The sequence below is a fragment of the Azolla caroliniana genome, unplaced genomic scaffold (genome assembly GCF_043228905.1).
Source record: "Azolla caroliniana isolate FFs.n. ecotype wild unplaced genomic scaffold, voAzoCaro1.0.p SCAF_27, whole genome shotgun sequence".
In the NCBI taxonomy this organism is placed as follows: Eukaryota; Viridiplantae; Streptophyta; class Polypodiopsida; order Salviniales; family Salviniaceae; genus Azolla; species Azolla caroliniana.
The window spans coordinates 389,159-406,922 of record NW_028230462.1 but is presented as its reverse complement, the minus strand read 5'-3'; the positions used below and the strand labels follow the sequence as shown (position 1 = coordinate 406,922).

General features: G+C 47.4%; 1 long non-coding RNA gene across 1 annotated transcript; it reads left to right on the top strand.

Annotated features, from left to right (window-relative positions):
* Nucleotides 1-1,286: 1,286 nt before the first annotated feature.
* On the top strand, nucleotides 1,287-5,532 carry LOC147849667 (uncharacterized). The gene is made up of 2 exons (XR_015531757.1): nucleotides 1,287-2,503; nucleotides 2,607-5,532. It is a non-coding gene; the product is annotated as an uncharacterized LOC147849667 (long non-coding RNA).
* The last annotated feature ends 12,232 nt before the right edge of the window (nucleotides 5,533-17,764 follow it).

The following is a 17,764-nucleotide window of genomic DNA, read 5'->3' as shown; positions in this document are numbered from 1 at the left end:
GAGCCAGCCGAACGATAGCTACTAAAGCGTGAACCGCTTATTATTTTAAACCTGCGAGTATGGCATGATGAGCCCAAGTCACGGCAGCTCCAGAGGAAAGGAGAATAAGGGTATTTAGAAAAGGGATTCCCCAGGGATTTAAAACCTCAACTCCTTTGGGGGGCCGAATAGCTCCGATCTCTACCGCGAGTGCCAAAGATAAATAAAAGAAAGCCCAAAAAAAGGCTAGAAGAGACATAACCTCCGAGACGATAAACAAGAGAAAACCGTAGCGAAGCCCTAATTATACCACTTTGGTATGACGTCCTTCGTAAGTAAATTCACATGTAACATCGCGCCGCCATACAAACATGGTGTATAAGATCAAGCTTAGGCCTAAAGTGAGGAGTGTTCCGTCTCCCGCGAATGAATGCATATACATAACAGCACCGATGGTGCTTGCTAAGGCTCCGAGTAACCCCAGGAGAGACCATGGACTTGAATCCACCGGATGATAGGGATGCTCTTAGGAGACACTCGTGTTATTTATTTAATGAATTCACACGAAACGGTTTGTACATGAAAGAGTCTTGGCTACTATAATCAATGTAAGGGAGATGAATCCTATTGCAAATACAATCGGAATGAAGAAATCCTAAAATCCAATAATCAGTTCCACAACCGAAGAGACTTCTAGATCTTTCAGGATTTCTAGGCCACCCGAAAGATCGGGTAGTGTATTCTACGACAGATTGAGGAGCACCTGCGGGAACAACTCTTCGTTGTTATTTTAAAGAGTTGCGATGTCCTCGTGCAATTCGGTCTATAATCTTTCTAAGCTGTTTATGACTATGGGCATGTCTTATCCAATCTGTTTCTTTTCCTCGGTGCTTTATACCTAGGGCAGTCTCCTGCATTCATGGCAGTTCCTATGGTTGCAAAAACAACAAGGAGTCGGTTCCCGTATATACCCGGCTTTTCTTGTATGCTTTCGGCAAGCAAAAAAAACGCTAGCGGGCCTACCACGCTTCGCGCCTGCGTCTTTGCCAGACAGTATTTGCCAGTAGTGCCATCCCACCCGACCTGAGGATTTAGTTTGTCCCTTGCTAAAATATCTTTGAAGAACTTGTACTGATTTTCCAGGTCGGTCCTCGCGAGCGGATATGGGCCCTAGAGGATGGTGTAGAAACTCTCTGCCCGTAAGTCGTGCCTGAAAGCGGTTCATCCGGGTGAAGCCGGCGGCGAGGAATTGACTGGTGCTGCGTTCACTGCTTGCTCGAAGGCCCGTATCCGCGCAGGCAGTAAGCAACAGATTGGTTCGTAACAAAAACAGCTTAGAAAAGAAAAAGAATAAAGTTATTTCCTATTAAACTAGTGATTGTAAAGAAAAAAATCCTTCACAACGCCAAGGTATTTTAGCAAGACACTACATAAGACTTTCGCCCTGGATGATATATGGGTTCTCATGAGAAAGAATGGTCGGTTTCCTTTTAATGAAGTAAAATCCACACCTTGACGCCCGGAATCCCGTAACGAGTGAATGTTTATTAGGAACCGAACTGATGGGCTTTCCCTAAAGTAACACCAAAAGTCTACCTCCTTTCGTGCGTCCTTCGCCTCCTCCTAAATAAATTCACTTTCTCTAAAGTAGCCCAATGGATTGTTAACAAGTTCTACGATATACTTATCTTCAAGCCAACCAAGTACTTTAGCACCTTATTGCATACATGTTCGAACTCAACTCCAGGTCGCGTATAATCACTCTCATTGCAATCAACCATGGCTACTCCAATATTAATTAATTTTGGCTTTCTTTCTATAAACTTTCGTTCCAGCCAGGGAAACGGTGAAGGATAGTGATTTACGGCATGACTGTACAGTTTAGCCGTCACCACTTGTAATTTGAGTCGATAGCCAAACACGGATTATGCCCTCTACGCAGACAGAGAACCGCCCAACCTAGCTGCGCAAATTGCTTGCTTGCTTGCTTGCTTGCTTGCCCCCTTCTTGCGGATGCGGAAGAACTTGCTTGCTGCTAAGTTTTATTAGCGCAGGTGAAGGCCTTTCCGCTGTCTGTGAGGCGGATAACGGGCAATCTCACTCATTGCGCTGTTTTATTGACTTCGCCACGGCACCACTTTTTTGGCGGATAAACGGCCTTCATGCTGCCGTTAGTCGAGGCGGCCCGATGAACCAGTGCAGCAGAAAAGAATTTCGGTTATAGAATGGCCGGTCTCTTTCACTTGCTTCTGATCAAAGGCCGGCAGAGAAGTAGCCGTACAGATAGCATAGGCTGCGGCCTATTCTTGCAGAGAAAACAACTTCGAGAATGATAACCCGTAGGTACCGGTGGGTTCGATCAGTCCCTGGAGTTCGCTAGGTGATATCTATACGGCAAGGAGGATATGAAGCTATCCCTACGGAATCCAATCCCTGTGGTCCTAGATCGGTCCCGAAGCACTAGTCCGGTACCTGCTGCAATCAGTCCCTATGGTACTTGCTGCAACCAGTCCCGAACCCAAAGGTTTGCTACGCTGCCGCTGTAGGCATAGTTGGTACCGATGTTCACTGAGATTGGGAATCCCCGCTTCGTGCTGATCGTATCGTATTCTCTTCGCTTATTGCAGCTGTGGTAATCGAGGCTTTGCTTTGTATTCTCGAAGTACGAACGCTAGCTGATCGCTTCGTATCCTTTCAACCGTTGAGGAGCTGCAACTGCTTGGCGTTGTCTATGGCCATGATTGTATCGCGGTTGGTTCGGGCGGGAATCAATCAAATCGCCACTTTTCACGCGCCCGCCGGTTCATCCCGGAGGAACCGCACAGGAGTAATTCAGACTGTTTCTCTAGTCAATTTCGCGTGACCGTAAGACGCAATTCTGCAAGCGGAAAAAGGGACTCGAACCCTCAACTCCAGCCTTGGCAAGGCTATACTCTACCATTAAGCTATTTCCGCCAGCGGAACCAGAGCCGAGTGCGGTTCTTCCCCCGTAGAGAAAGCGCTATAGCTTTCGGGGGAAGAACCGCAATGAAGACTTCATTGCGGTTCCCTTGGAACTATTGACTTGAGACTTCGATGACTCATCGATAGGTCCATGCCCGGAGAGATTCGAACTATCCCGGATTCGAAGTTTGGTGCTCGAGCTACAGGCACAAGTTGACCTTACAGACCGAACAGAGGCTAGTAAAATCTAACGCTTAGCTTAGAAGGTCGTAAGATCAGACCAGACTTCGCCCGGAAAACGAACGTAAAGCATTGAAAGAGCGTTGCTTAGTGGCTGGCTTTGGCCGCCTTTACGACCCAAAGACGAATCTCCGGGTCCCAGCTTATTATCCTGCAATGTTACGGATTGACTGTTACTGGTGCTAGGTAAGGAGTTTCAGTTTTGGGCGTCACTTTCGAAATATCTCGAGTAATGGGTTCATGTGAGTGCATGAACAATCCAACTACTCTACTAGGCTGCTTCCCGCCCTGTTTCGCAGCTTGCTCCCCTTCGGCGGCACGGCACGGCACGGCACGGCACGGCACGGCACGGCACGCACGCACCTGTCTTCCCGCATTCCGTCCGCTGAGCGCAAAGCGTCGACAAAGAAAGCAGCTACCTTTTCATTATTATACTGTAATCCCAGCGCAAACAAAAAAACTGCCATGAATATCGAGAACGGAACAAGAAGCCACAACGAAATCAAGTCAAGTCTACGGAAGCTTAATCCGTTTGTTCTTCGTAAACAATTGGATACAAAGTCAGTACTAACCCATAAGGCTCTGTTTCAGATTCAAAACTAGGGTTCAGCTATGAGATTTGACTCTAGGTCACGCCTTCGGTTTGTGTTTTCCGCTTGAAACATAATATCACTCGTTGTACCGGAACGGATCCCTGAAAAGTTACTTAATCCGCTGTTAGCGTCAAAAATTGTAAACCCCCTGAAGTTCATAAAGGAAGAGGTATAAAATATTGAAATGAAATTATACGTAGAAAACAAGGAGAAAAGAAACAAATCGCGTCATATATTCCAGGAACCAAATCAGTTTCCAATAAATAAGTCAGACTTGCCTCAACCTAAATCTCCGGAACTGGACCCAAAAAAGCCACTTGGGTTTGTGATTAATCAGGTCCCGGCGATAACACTAAGGTTAGTAATCTGACTCGGCACTAAATTGACCAGATTAGCATAATAGTACGTTGAAACAATTTCCTAGTTGATTCGGAATTAAAGAGAGAAATTTAGTAATATATCAAATGATTAATTAATATCAGCCGTTACCGCGGATTCCGTCACAAAGCAGGATTGCCATTACGTGGTTAATGAACCTACAGCAATGTTAAGATCTGTCGCAAGTCAAGAAAAGTTTCAATCAATCAACGAAAGAAGAATAATTCGTTTTTCATTCACAAAAATGAGAGAAGGCAAGACGCCAGGAAGAAAACGAAACCGAAGGAATAGAAATGAAGAATACAATTATGTAAAAGCAGCCTTCTGAACACTAGTAATAGTAGCCGCGCCGCTAACAGAAATGGGGAAAACACCACTAAAAGCCAAGAAAGCACCACGGTATTGCCCATACTTAACCAACTTTTAGTAATACTTTCATTATCATAATAAATTGCAAGGGAGATGAAAGAACAGGGTCCTCCTCAGGTTGTTCAAGAGGGTTTAAGGGTTTCCGTCGCTCGGACAAGTATGCAGCTTAAGCAACTGCGGAACGTGTCGCGTAAGCTGCCACTTAACCCGAAATTAGGTCAGTTGAAGTGAAAATAAAAGGAATTGGTCTTGTAAGAAAGGGATTTTCGCCGAAAAGTTCAAAAGAGGGAGGTCCTGTTACTATCAGAATTCACGACGTAATCCCAATGCTACATAATGGATGCTGACCCCCTAAAAAACGTCGTGTCTAAATACCACCATAGAGCTATTTGTCTCTACTCACCAACGTCAGAAGGTTTGGATTGGTCCTACAGCCCAGCAGGTCATGGAAGGCTTGGCTCGAGCAAGGCGAAGGAATAAACCCGAATAGAGCAGCGAAGCGGGGAGATGGAATGGAAAAAGTCGACTCAAATTAGAATAATTGCAGTTTAGTTAATACCTTACTCGTCTATTCGTTCATCCAATTTCTCCATACGACAAATATCCATTTTTTTTTGCCAATCGATCGAAAGAGTCGGCTCCGCGAAAGGTAGTTGCACTGCGGGGCTCACTCTGGAATTTGATCCTATGATTTAGAGCTATGTGGATGCCCTCCCTCCGCGTAGTCCCTCACCTTTCAGTTGTATATATCTATTTCTCTCCGTCTCTGCATAGCTACGGATACACGGCTTTAGCGCTTCATTCACCCAGTCTATTCTGTCAAAACTTACTTTCTTTATAATGCAAACCAACACTGGGGGAAGGTCCGATCCCTCCCCTCTATATCAATGACATGGTTCACCTCGTCGTGAGGTTACTTCCCTTTCCCATCTCTTTCTTGCTAGGAACTGCCATGAATGCAGGAGACTGCCCTGGGTATAAAGTGCCGAGGAAAGGGATTCGACGGAAGAGAAAGGGAACGAGATTGTTTAAAGCTAGAGCAACGGAATAACCATCTACTATCTCGGAAGAAAGAATTACCAACTATCACACCAAATTGCCAGTGGATGAGATCGGTTGAGTGGTATCGGTTGGGGATGGAATTGCACGTGTTTATGGATCGAACAAGATTCAAGCAGGAGAAATGGTAGAATTCGCCAGCGGTGTGAAAGGAATGGCTTCGAATTCTGAGAATGAGAATGTAGGAATTGTTATATCCGGTAGTGATACCGCCATTAAAGAAGGAGATATGGTCAAGCGCACTGGATCTATTGTGGACGTTCTTGTAGGAAAGGCCATGCCGGGTTGTGTAGTTGATGCGTTAGGAGTACTCATTGATGGAAAAGGTGGGGCGGCCGTTAGATCATCTGCGGTCGAAAAAGGTTGCATACAGGCATGAGACTAACCAGAACCCGCGAAGGGAGGCCGAGACCATAGCATGTCGCAAAAGAAAGCACGATTGAAGGCAAAGCGGACGAATGAAAATCATCGTGCAGCCCGGTAGTTTGGTGAAAGATGAGGCCGAAAGCAGCAAATCGGAGTCTTTTTCGGGTGACCATGCCCTATTCGTTCGTTCGACGTGTTGCCAGATAGACGCGGATATGCTCCCTGCCTGCTATAGGCACATTATGGTCAGGCCCGATTGAGTGCCACTTCTCCCGCCCGTAAACGAAAGTTTACAGCAAGCATGAGAGCGGATTACCTATCTATTCTATTGGGGACGGAAGACTGAACGACATCCCGGCAAGCCAAGCAAAGTGGGACCTTTCAACTCTTATCTTATTATGGTCCCAACCATCCGCAGGTAAAACCGGCGAGATCTTCGGCGGGAGGAAAGCCCCGGAAAGAAGTCAGAGGGCCCATACCACCTGCCTACCCTCCTAAGGCGGAACCGGCACTTGGTGAATGCCAAGTAGAAAACGGGAAGGAGCCTATGCATTTGTCATGCCCGGAGTTCGAAACAGAATAACGAAAAGGCAAGCAAGTTTTACCTGACTTAACTGAAAAGCCATTTTCCTCTCTGCAAACTCCAGGAGAGAGTGGACTTCAGGAAATCACAAAGTGGGTCCCCAAGGAGGAAAGGAGGAGGGAACTTGTGAGGAAGTTTCCACCCTCCTTTCGGCCTCTGGGGTTAAACAAGACCCAGATAAAGTCAAGTTAGAGAGCCGTGTAATGGGCGACTATTCCGCACGGTTCGGAGAGCACAACTACGATCACTTCTCCTCGGCAGAAGCTTGACTCTATCTTTGAGCGCGGTAGAATGAAGACGTGTAGAAGTCAAAGTCTCTGGGATTATTGCACGTAAATCTGTCCACGAACCTATGTAAACAGGGTTAAAAGCGGTGGATAGCCTAGTCCCTATAGGTCGTGGTCAACGGGAACTGATAATCGGCGACCGACAAACTGGAAAGACTGCTATAGCTATTGATACCATTCTGAACTAGAAACCAATCAACGCATAGGGCACCTTCGATAGTGAAAAATTGTTTCGCGTGTACGTAGTGATTGGATAAAAACGTTCAACCGTGGCATAATCGGTTAAGATTCCCCCGGAAGCCGGTGCTCTGGAATATCTCATTATTGTTGTAGTCACGGCTTCGGATTCTGCTCTCCTGTAATTCCCGGCACTACATCCTGGTCGTGCTACGGGAGAGTCTTCTAGAGATCATGGAATGCACGCATTAATCATCTATGACGATCCCAGTAAGTAATCAGTGGCATATTGATAAATGTCATTATCGCCACGTTGACTACTAGGTTGTGAGGTTTCCCTCGGAGATGTCTTCTATTCATATCTCTGTTCATCGGAAAGAGCCGCCAAAAGGTTAGACTAGACTGGTGTAGGTAGCTCGATTGCTTCACTCGTCATTGAAATATAAGCTGGAGACGTTTCTGTTTATACTCTTATCAATGTCATTCTCATTACAGATGGATAAATCCTCCCGGAAACTGAACCTCTCTATCGCGGAGTTTGGCTCGTTATTAACGTAGGATTACTCGTTAGTTGTGTTGGGTCTGCCGCTTAGCCGAAAGCTATGAAAGCACTTCGTGGCACCTTAAAATTGGAGCCGGCATAACATCGTGAAGTTGCCGCTTCTGCGTAATTTGGGTCAGACCTCGATCCCGCTATTTAGTATTCGCCATATTGCGGCGCTAGGCTTACCGAGGTACTTAAATAACTATAATATCCCCTGATCCCTATCGAATGACAGATTGTAGTTATCCTCGCGGCGGTCAATGGGTTCCCGGACTAGATCCCTTTGACATAGATCGCTTAATATGAGAAGGAACTCCCCGACAAAATCAAACCACACATACTTGAGGGTATCAAGGAGTAAAAGCTATTGAGTGAAGAGGTGTAGAAAAATCCGGCTACGTTCCGCTAAAAAATTGCCAGTTCTCTATCATCAGTAACAACTGGTTCAGTCTAGTTCAAGAGATGGGGAAGGAGGCCCCCTCACGTAATTACTAAGGAGACCCTCCCTTTTGTTTGTAGGAGCGTTAGGCGGGTGAGCGGATAACGGCGGGAATTGAACAAGCCGATAGATCACCGCCACCTAACCTATAGGTGGTTTGCGGGAATTGGCCCAGTTACCTCCTATAGAAATGCTTTGTTTGTTTGTCTTTTGGTAGGGACAGTCATTACGCGTAGCTTCGTTGGACACAACGACTGGCAACGGTTGATTTCGGCCGGCAGCTTCGGGGAAAGGTTTGAACCCATGGCTATGGCAATCTATTTTCTGGCTTCTTTTTTTCTAAAATAAATTCCGATTCGCTAGAGAGAGATCAATTGCTTGCTTGCTTGCGGGGTGGAGTAAATGGCCAACTCGTCAGGCTCATGACCTGAAGACTGCGGGTTCAAACCCTGCCCCCGCACTACATGTTGTCAACAGTAAAAAAGCAAATGAAGATTATTGTATAATAATCCATGCTTAAGAATGGGAAACTAACGTGACTATTCATATTGTCAATTCGTTATCATTCGTGTTGTCAATGAGACGGTGACATTCCAATGAAGCGGTTTTCATCATCATGAAGGCCTTCATGCATGCATGAAGAACCTGTTTGGTTTGATGAACATGCCGGTTCATCATGCTTGCTGTTTAAAATACTCGTTAGGTGGTTCCGCTTTTCTTTTGGGGAAGGCGTGCGTTTCAGGCTTGCAGGGAAAAGTGCCATTTCCGAGTTCAAAGATTGCTGCTTTAAAGTGGAAAGAAAAGTGCAAAGCATCTTCTTGCCAGTGATTCATCAAGATTGCCGCCGGCTCGGTTTAAAGTGAAAAGAAAAGTGCTGCTTTGCTTTGCTTTGCTGGATTCGCAGATTATGGCCAGAAGATGATATTGCCTTCTTGCATGATCCTTCTGAATTTTACCAACGGAATTTCGAAATTCCAGCATTCAATTCTTTCCGCAATCTGAGCCGCATTAAAGATTATCGTATAATAATCCATGAATATTCAGGCCTTCTTGAAAGTTCAAAAGAAGAACTTTGGTAGCCATTTATATTACACTTTTTACCGCTTCTTCTTCTTCCGCAGTGCAGTTTTCTTGCGCTTCATGAAGAAAAGGTGCTGTTTGAAATTGTAGCTTGAATCTTATCGGAAAACTAACTCTAGGCCTTCTTGATGAACAGCTATGGATAATACGGCGGAAGTTGCTTGCGGGGAAGAACCAAGGTGGTGGATGAACCCGCTGCTTCATCAGCGCGATGAAGACGATTAACGCTACTTATCGGCTACGGTAAAGTCAGACGGCCCGATGGGGGAGTTGGTAGCAGAAGCTAGACAATTGCTAGCGGCCCAACAAGAAAAGAAAAGAAGCGGATTGACGTGGCCGCAGTCATTCGACCTCCCCATGCTATCTGAGTGGATGCACCTCACCCTTCCACTGGCTATGCGGGGACTGGACCAATGTGATCTCGCCTTGACGTTGGCGGTCCGGCTTATGGAGAAGAGACCAACTGTGGTGTGGCCTTCTCCAACCAAGAGTCACACCAAAATGAAAATATTGCACTTGTGCCCGTTAGTTGACCGCGTTTCCAGCTAACGTTCCTTGTCATTGCGAACGACACCCTATTCATTCATTCATTCATTCGTTCGATCGGGGAATAAATCGCCCGCCCTTCATGCTGAATCCGCGTGTCTGCGTGTGGAAATCGCAGCGGCCTAATCGTTCGTACGGTTCTTCGAGGAAGAAATAAATCTATCCCTGCATCCCAACTACGAATAAGAATCAATCAGAGTTCTTTCGATTTTCTTTACGGAAACGCGGAAAGCCAGCCCATCGCCGCTTTGTTTGCGGTCGACGAGACAAAGCGAAGGCCTTCATTGCATTGCATTGCATTGCATTGCTGCGACTTGTTGAAGAACCAACCTTTAACTCCCATGCATATGGAGGAGAGAGAAAAAGGGAAAAAACCGAACAGACTTAGAAGTCGTTGAAAGGAATATTTGAGCATGATTCTTTCGCGCTTCTTCTAGAGATCTTTCCTGTTAACGCAACTATTATTTTGCCCATTCATGGAGTTTTGTTTAGTACTTTCAAATAATATGATTATCTACTGCTAGTATGTAACGTGGGTTGGCTCGGTTTACCTAGTGTTATGTGCCTAGGAAGGCACGTTCTGGGATGCGGGGGTTGAAAGCCATCGCTCGGATGGACTCCCTAACTGGCAGGGATCGGACTGCTGCCAAAAACCATAGCATGGGGACTATCCGCTCGCCGCAGGGCTAGTCGTACGCAACAGGAGCAAGGTAACTCCCCCAGTTTGTAGAATGTTCCGGGAGGCACTTGAGTCCGAACGCTATTATTCATGTGCGACCAACCCTCCGAGAGTAACTGTAATAAGCAGGTTCTGTGTACGCAGTACCAAACGGCGAGTCAACTACCAGACGCGCAACCTAGGGATCACCCGAATGGACTCTATAAAGATTGACTTCAATATAAGTAGAGCATAGCCGCCCAATCCTTAAAGATCGAGGCTTTGCTGGCCCGTACGGGTGAAAGATCCTGTCGTAATGTACTCCGGAAATTACACCAGGCAACCCAAGTCGAGCATGCGACAATGCCCCCATGAAGAGCTCCGAGGAAAGGGAGGTAGATGATAGTGTGATATTCTGTAAACGGACACGCAGAAGCGTCCCCGACAGGTGTACTACACCTAGCGAAAAAGAAAGAAATCGTACGTGGTGGGATAAGCGAATTAGGAGAATGCAGTTGACAGACTGGGAAATTTCCCGACCGAATCTCATATGAGACAACTGGAGTAAGCTGCTTGCTGCTTTGGGGCTGGCTACTTCTACAGCCGAGGAACCGGCGGACGATGGAACCTTAGCAAATGGAATGGGCGAAATGGAGATACCTACTCCTGTGAGTCATAGAGAATATACGCTCCGGAACTTGCTCTCCGACCTATACAGTGGTGGTAAGTAGGTCACTCTTGTAGTCAGACTAGCAAGTCGAGCCGCTCGCAAACAAAACTTCTCCAGCCAAGCCAAGCCAAGCCAAGCCAAGCCAAGCCAGGATTGTCCTAAACGTAAGCCCTGGACACACAACAATAGACATTCTATACTTCCCCCAACAAGCAAGAAAGAAGTGGATAGCTACGCTTGACTCGCTGAGCAAGATGCATTGCGACTGGATTCCCCCCTGACGAGCCTCACTATAAGTCCTAGAGTAGTGCGGTATGGTAAAGCAACACGGCTAGCCTTCCAGAGACCCGAACTCGCTGAAAGCCAAATGGAGCCAGCGGGACTTCCGTAGTCAAATAATCGTCCGGGAATCTTTGGTTCAAAATACGGACCTTCGGCCTTCTTTCGTAGAGTGAAGGGCGTGGGTGAAACTTTTGCTGAATGAAGGACACAAGCAAGGTCGGTTGGTAATTTTGAAGCGAACTCGCGTCTAGACATAGTAAATAGAACTTGAATTCAGGCAACTAAGCCACGTACTCTGAACACATAAACCAGTGTTCGATTTGAAAGGTTCGCTTGTTCCCGTAAATCTCCAGCAGAAGTCATCACAAACGAGCCACATGCGGGGAAACTTGCACGTGTGGTTCTGACCAGAGAGGGAAGACCTACCCCATCGGTTTCTAATAACCATCGTACCGGTCGCCGCTGGCGCACCCATAACGTTTGCTAATCTACCATATAATAATGGTATGAAAGACAATTCGACATATTTTCGCGAAATATTGCCACTATTAAGTACGGCTAGTACTATTGTTACGTGTTTGGATTATTTTAAACGGGAGAGGTTGAATGCTTCTGAATCCATTGTATTAACTTTACCTTCCACTCGCAGTATGCCTTTCATGGTCTTGGCCTGCGATTCAATTGCCATGTATTTAGCTATCGAGCCTTAAAGTTCATGTTTTCATGTGATCGCAGCCTTGAAGAGAGACTCTGAATTTTTCATGGAAGCCGGCCTAAAATATTCTATTTCAGGTGCATTCTCCTCCGGAATATTATTGTTTGGGTACGACTGGCCAACTACCGATATAGGCAGCGATGGCGACGAGCTATGCCTTAATTTCCGATGTGCGACATCTCACTGGTTGGGATAGAGATTCTCCTGGTCTCATTCCATGGCGGCGGAAAGAGTCCTCGGCGTAAAGTTAAGATTAGAAGAAGTAGAGCGAAAGAAATATACTTGGAGGAGGGTCCCGAGAGAGAGTGTAACCCAGCAAGGACAACGGGAGGGTGCGAAGAAGCCCAATACTTCAACTAAAGGAGCGACCTTAGTTGGTTCACTAAACCCCAACCCAGCGCTACATGTTCTCCTGGGTCCCGCCGAGGATCCCTCAAGTGCCCTTGTCCCGACTTCTCCCGGGATAGGCGTTATCGAAGACAAGCCAGGAATGGCCGAAGTAAGTGGACACCCACCTTACCGGTTAGAGAGGCCCTCTTTAAGACATTCACCAAAATGTTCACAGGGGCTAGGAACACTCGATCGTAGGAACTTCCGTACACCACTTACGGATCGCTCCGGGGTACGCAACAACCTTGACCAAATCTACCAAACGAATCAGGCCTTCGGCCCCGATCACGTGCACTATCAGCTTTATCCAATACATGGTCTTGGATAAAGATTTGCTGTTTACTGCTTACGGAAACATCCGATGATCACACCCCACCCCTGCCACGGGAAATTATTCAGAACTTCAATCTTCCGAGAAGAGAGAGAAAGATTCGTAAAACTTTTCAGTCAAACAAGATATTCGATCCACTTATATAGATATATCTATGTACATATGAATATGTACGTATTCTTTGCTCTCTATTTTGTAGAACCTTCGTTCTTCAAACCAACCTTGCGGCGGGCCGGGCCGGGCCGGGCCGGGCCGGGCCGGGCCGGCGGCGTTCTCCTATTAAATCATTCCCACGATACGGGCAATATGATACTGGCATTATCAATGTGTTAAGCGAGGAAAAACTGAAGATGGATTGGCTCTCAGCCAGCCAGCAGCAGAGTTACAGAGAGCGCCGCCCGCGCGCGGACCTTCTGATGGCCTACCTCGCCCCTAGACGAAAGGGCAACCATCTACACCTGAAATACTGTCGACAGTATTTGCTTGCGGCGGAACAACAAAAAAGAGTGCAGTCTCCCGCTTAACCGGAATTTGATAAGGTTTCGCAAGACACTTCAACATATACCTGACGTTAGCAAGGGGGAACCAAGGTTTCTGCCTCGGTTCCCCCGGCAGGCAGGCATTCTCGGAACGCCCGCATGATGAAAACCGCGCCGATGAAGCCGCTTAATGAACGATGCCCGGATGAAGCGGTGGGTGCGCAGGACCAGTGGAAATCCATCGTGTCCGCAGCGAAGGCGCCGCAGAGCGACCCGATTATTAGATACTTATAGGTTATAAACCGTAAGCCTTCAGCCTTATGCAAATACCATCATGAACAAGTGGTCCTTAGAACAAGGTGAGAATGGGGGGAGAGCTACTAGAGGCGTTCCTTCTGCCGGCCTTCCCTTCAGTTGAGTGGCTGAAGCCCCGCCCCTGGCTGGTAAGCGCTATGCGCCATTCCTTTAACGTAATGAACGTTGAGGGCGCGCGCGCCCCCGATGCGATGCCCGCAGTTTTATTTCCAAAATGAAGATCGAGGTGGAAGGCCTCATAATGAGATAGGTTCAATAGTGTCCGTGCAAGCCGTATGCAGTGAAAGTCGCACGTACGGTTACGAGGGGGTTCGCGTCTATACGTGGAGTGTGGATGGGAGCCTATGTCGCCCTATTTGTTCTATGATCTATGGGTCTACTGGAATCACTAACTTTGAAGAATCAGCCAAGACTTTCACTGGATATGAAATCACTTTGCTCAGTGCTCAATCTAGTGGTATCTTTATGGGGATCCCATTCATTGCTGTAGGTTTCTTATCCAAGATTACTGCAGTTTCTTTTCGAGCGGCCGTAAGACGGCCTGTGGGTACCGGCAGATTGCGGCCAATCTCAGTACTATCGGGGCGCCTTATGTTATGCTGCTGGAGCGTGGAACCCATCACTACCTCGTAAGAGCGTGAGACTATAGCATGTTACAAAAGCGCGGTTGGGGGCTAGGAGGTGAAGGGCACCGCGCGAACTCTTCTATAGTGTCACACGAGAGAAGCCCGCCCGCCTGGCGAATCGAAGTTCCAGTCAACTGGCCACCTGGTTAACCTGTGCCACAAGCAAGCACAGTGGAAACGCGTTGGTGTGCTTCCTGCCTGTCGAGATTAAGCAGCGACAAGGTCTAGATTGGAGGAGCTGGAAACAGCTGCATGAAAGCCGATTACTCAACTCAACCCCTTGCTTGGCTTGGGGACAATTAACGAAACGATATCCCGAGACACCAAAACCATAGGCTGTATCGGCGAGATCCAACGGTGAGCTAGATCCCCGGCTGGAAGTCATAGGACCTTTAGTACCCACTGCCGCATTCCGTGCGTGCCACTTCGGCCTTTATGTTACAAGCCGGCAAGAAGAGCGGCTCGAAAACCTGCCTGAAGGCGGGGAAGTGGGGCACAGCAAACGCTCCTTCACCTCATTCCGTTCAGGAAAGGGATAACCAGGAGCGCGCCGCGCGGGTCTTTGACCCCGAACAAAGCCTTTGGCCTTTGCTCGCGGAGCGAACTAACAAATTTCATTCTTTCAAGGAAACCTGCCGGATGGTAGTACGCCATCTTCACCTGCGGCGGAGAAAACCAAAGAAAGCGCCTTGTTCTCTTCTCGGCCTGAGAAAGCACTGGCAACAACGGAAAGGAAGGGGTCTATCTATCTAATACCTGCTTTTACTGAGCAGGTTTTATCCGTCCAAAATCCACTGCCGAATTAATTCCCGGTGACCTTATCCGACAGCGTGTGGAATGGCTGAAAGCGGCGGCGGACTCTCGGGTATATCTAATCCAAGTGTTGTAGGGTTAGAGAGCCGTATGATGGGCGACTATCACGTACGGTTCGGGGAGCACTGTAGTAGGTCATTCGGGAATTCTCTGAACTCTTCGCTAGGCAAACAGCGAGTGAACGACAGCTTTCTTTGCTGCACGGCTCGGTTAATGATTTACTTTCGACCCTATATGTGTGGGCACCTGATGTATACGAGGGTTTACCTACTCTGGTTACAGCATTTTTTCCCATTGCACCTAAAATATCTATTCCTGCCAATATGTTATGTGTTTCTCCCTATAGTTTCCACGATCTAACATGGTAACAACTCTTCCTTTTCTGCAGCATCGCTTTCATGATCCTAGGAGCACTGGCCGCTATGGCCTAAAAAGAAGTAAAAAGACTTTCAGCTTATAGCTCTATTGGACATGTAGGTTATCTTTCAATCGGTTTTTCACGTGGAATCACAGAAGGAATTTAATCACCACTAATTGGTATCTCTATTCATATATCAATGATCATTAATGTATTCGCTACAGTTTTAGCATTACGTTAAACCTGTGTCAAATATATAGCGGATTCAGGCGCTTTAGCCAAAACTAATCTTATTTCAGCTATTACTCCGTCCGTTACTATGTTTCTATACGCAGGAATACTCCCGTTAGCCGGCTTTCGTAGCAAATTCCATTTGTTCTTTGCCGCCCTGAGCTGTGGGGCTTATTTACTAGCTTTAATAGGGGTAGTTACTAGTGTCATCAGTCGTTGGGCGGCCGGAAGGGGTTGCCTAGAGTCAGTGTAAGAGACCTGCAGGCAGGCAGGGTCGTGCACCGGACGCGTAGCTTACCAAAACGTCGCAGGACAGATGGAGAGAACGCATCTACGAAAGGGCAAGTGAGGGGGTGCCGCTAGGATCTCATGAACCTACCCAAGATCCTTGTATGAGTCCGCCGCTATCACTACACGAGATGAACCTAAGTTGCCGTAAATCAAAGTATCCTTCAGTGTGATGAGACTCCCAGCCAGTTACAGCGCGCGATTGCTGAAGTGCCCCCTGCCGGTGATCAGAACAACGCAAGCCGGACGAAGACAGACGGAGCAGATTACCCATATCACTGCTGCTGGGGACAGGGAACAAATCGGCATCTCGATATGATAATACAGCCCTTAGGGAATAACGGCGAAGTCCATCCAAGAGGAACAATTCGTCTTAGAAAGCGGCGAAGCGCAGAAAAGGCGTTCATCATGAAGGCCTTCATGATGAACCGGCGCGCGCGCGCGCCTTCATGCATGATGATGAAAACCGCTTCGCGCCCGCCCTACAGGCCTTATTCGTTCGTTCGTTGGCCAAGTTAATCAAGTTCGAGAGAAGAAGTGAAGCTGGCCAAGCGACAGTGTTTTCTGGCAGGTCTCCGGGAGTGCTTGCAAGGAAGAGTGCGCAAAGAAAAGATTGAAAGCGGCGTTGCTATATATAGGTAGATAGATATAGATACATCCATCTATCTATACGTATCTGTTTCTTTTTCTACCAATTGTATAGAAATGTTCCTCTCCTGATTATTTACTGCGCTCTTCCCATAGCGGGCTCTGCGATGGACGGCAGAAGGTCCATAGTACCCGCCTACCTAAAAGGAACCCCTTTGTCTTGGTTTCATTTAGGGGAAAGCACTGAGTGATCCGGTAGCCGGGAAGGGGCCTAAATAGTAAAAGCCTTGGTGAATTAGACTCTACGTATTCACTCTGCTTAACCCCCTTTTGTTGGATCCATTGGATGCGTCTGACAGAGTTCAGACAGGGGATTCGATCCTTGTGAATCTTTGGATGCATAGCTTTTTGAACAGGGCCGCAGGTGGTCTGAAGGAGATCAAACAGGGGAGGATAAGCAGGCTCGCCCCTTCCCTCGGTATCCCTCCCGCTCCCCCCGAATGAAAGGGGAGAGCCGAAGACCCTGCGGATGGGGGAGGAAAATAAGTCCTCGAGAATAAGGACCAATCTGCTGTTGAAGTGGGCATCGCTGGCTGAGAAAGCGCTATAGCTTTCTTGCTCCGCTCCTTCGTTCGTAAAGCCAACGGCGGTTCATGCGTGCGGAGTTATCTGAACCTGAACGATTCAGAACTAACATCCGAAGCAAGTTGAGTGGGTGAGCCGTATGATGGGCGACTGTCTCCCGCGGTTCTAGGGGGACTAGGTACCCTGGGACACTGGGGGTCACTCCATTTTATTATATACGCCTGGTGAAAATAATGTATTTCGATACGCCTAAAAGATGGATTCTATATAAACCAATGGATCCTGAGAAATCGTTGCTACTAGCTATTAGTTTCTCGTCGATTAGTTTCCTCTTCTTATACCTTTCTCTGCTTTTCCTAGTCACTCATGAAATGGCACGTTGTCTATGTATTCGAGTGGTCTCATTGAATCTCTTCACTTCGGGGTGGGGGTCCGCCCCCTTTTTTCCCGCCTGCTGCTTTTCGCTTTAGTTGCGGTTGTATGCCGTGGACACACGGATAGATTCATTCCCTAATATCCCCGGCTCGGACGCCCGCCCTTTCTGGGTCCTCCTATCCCACGAATATGTTTGCAGGGTTAATCGGGTCGGACAGAGGGGTGTATTCACTATACCGAAAGACGACCAAAGTTGCTTGCCCAAAAGCAAGCAGCCCTCCGAACCGAAGTGGCGCCCTCCTTAGGAAAGTTGGTTTGAGGGAGAAAATGGTTGGTGGAAAGGTCAATTCGTTTCATTTCCATGGAAGAGGAGGGTACGAGCGGAGTTCTCTAGCCTAGGCAAAGCATCAGATATACGTTTCGCTATCCATTAACAACAGTGAAAGCGTAAATCTTTTTCAGACCTAACCTATTGGG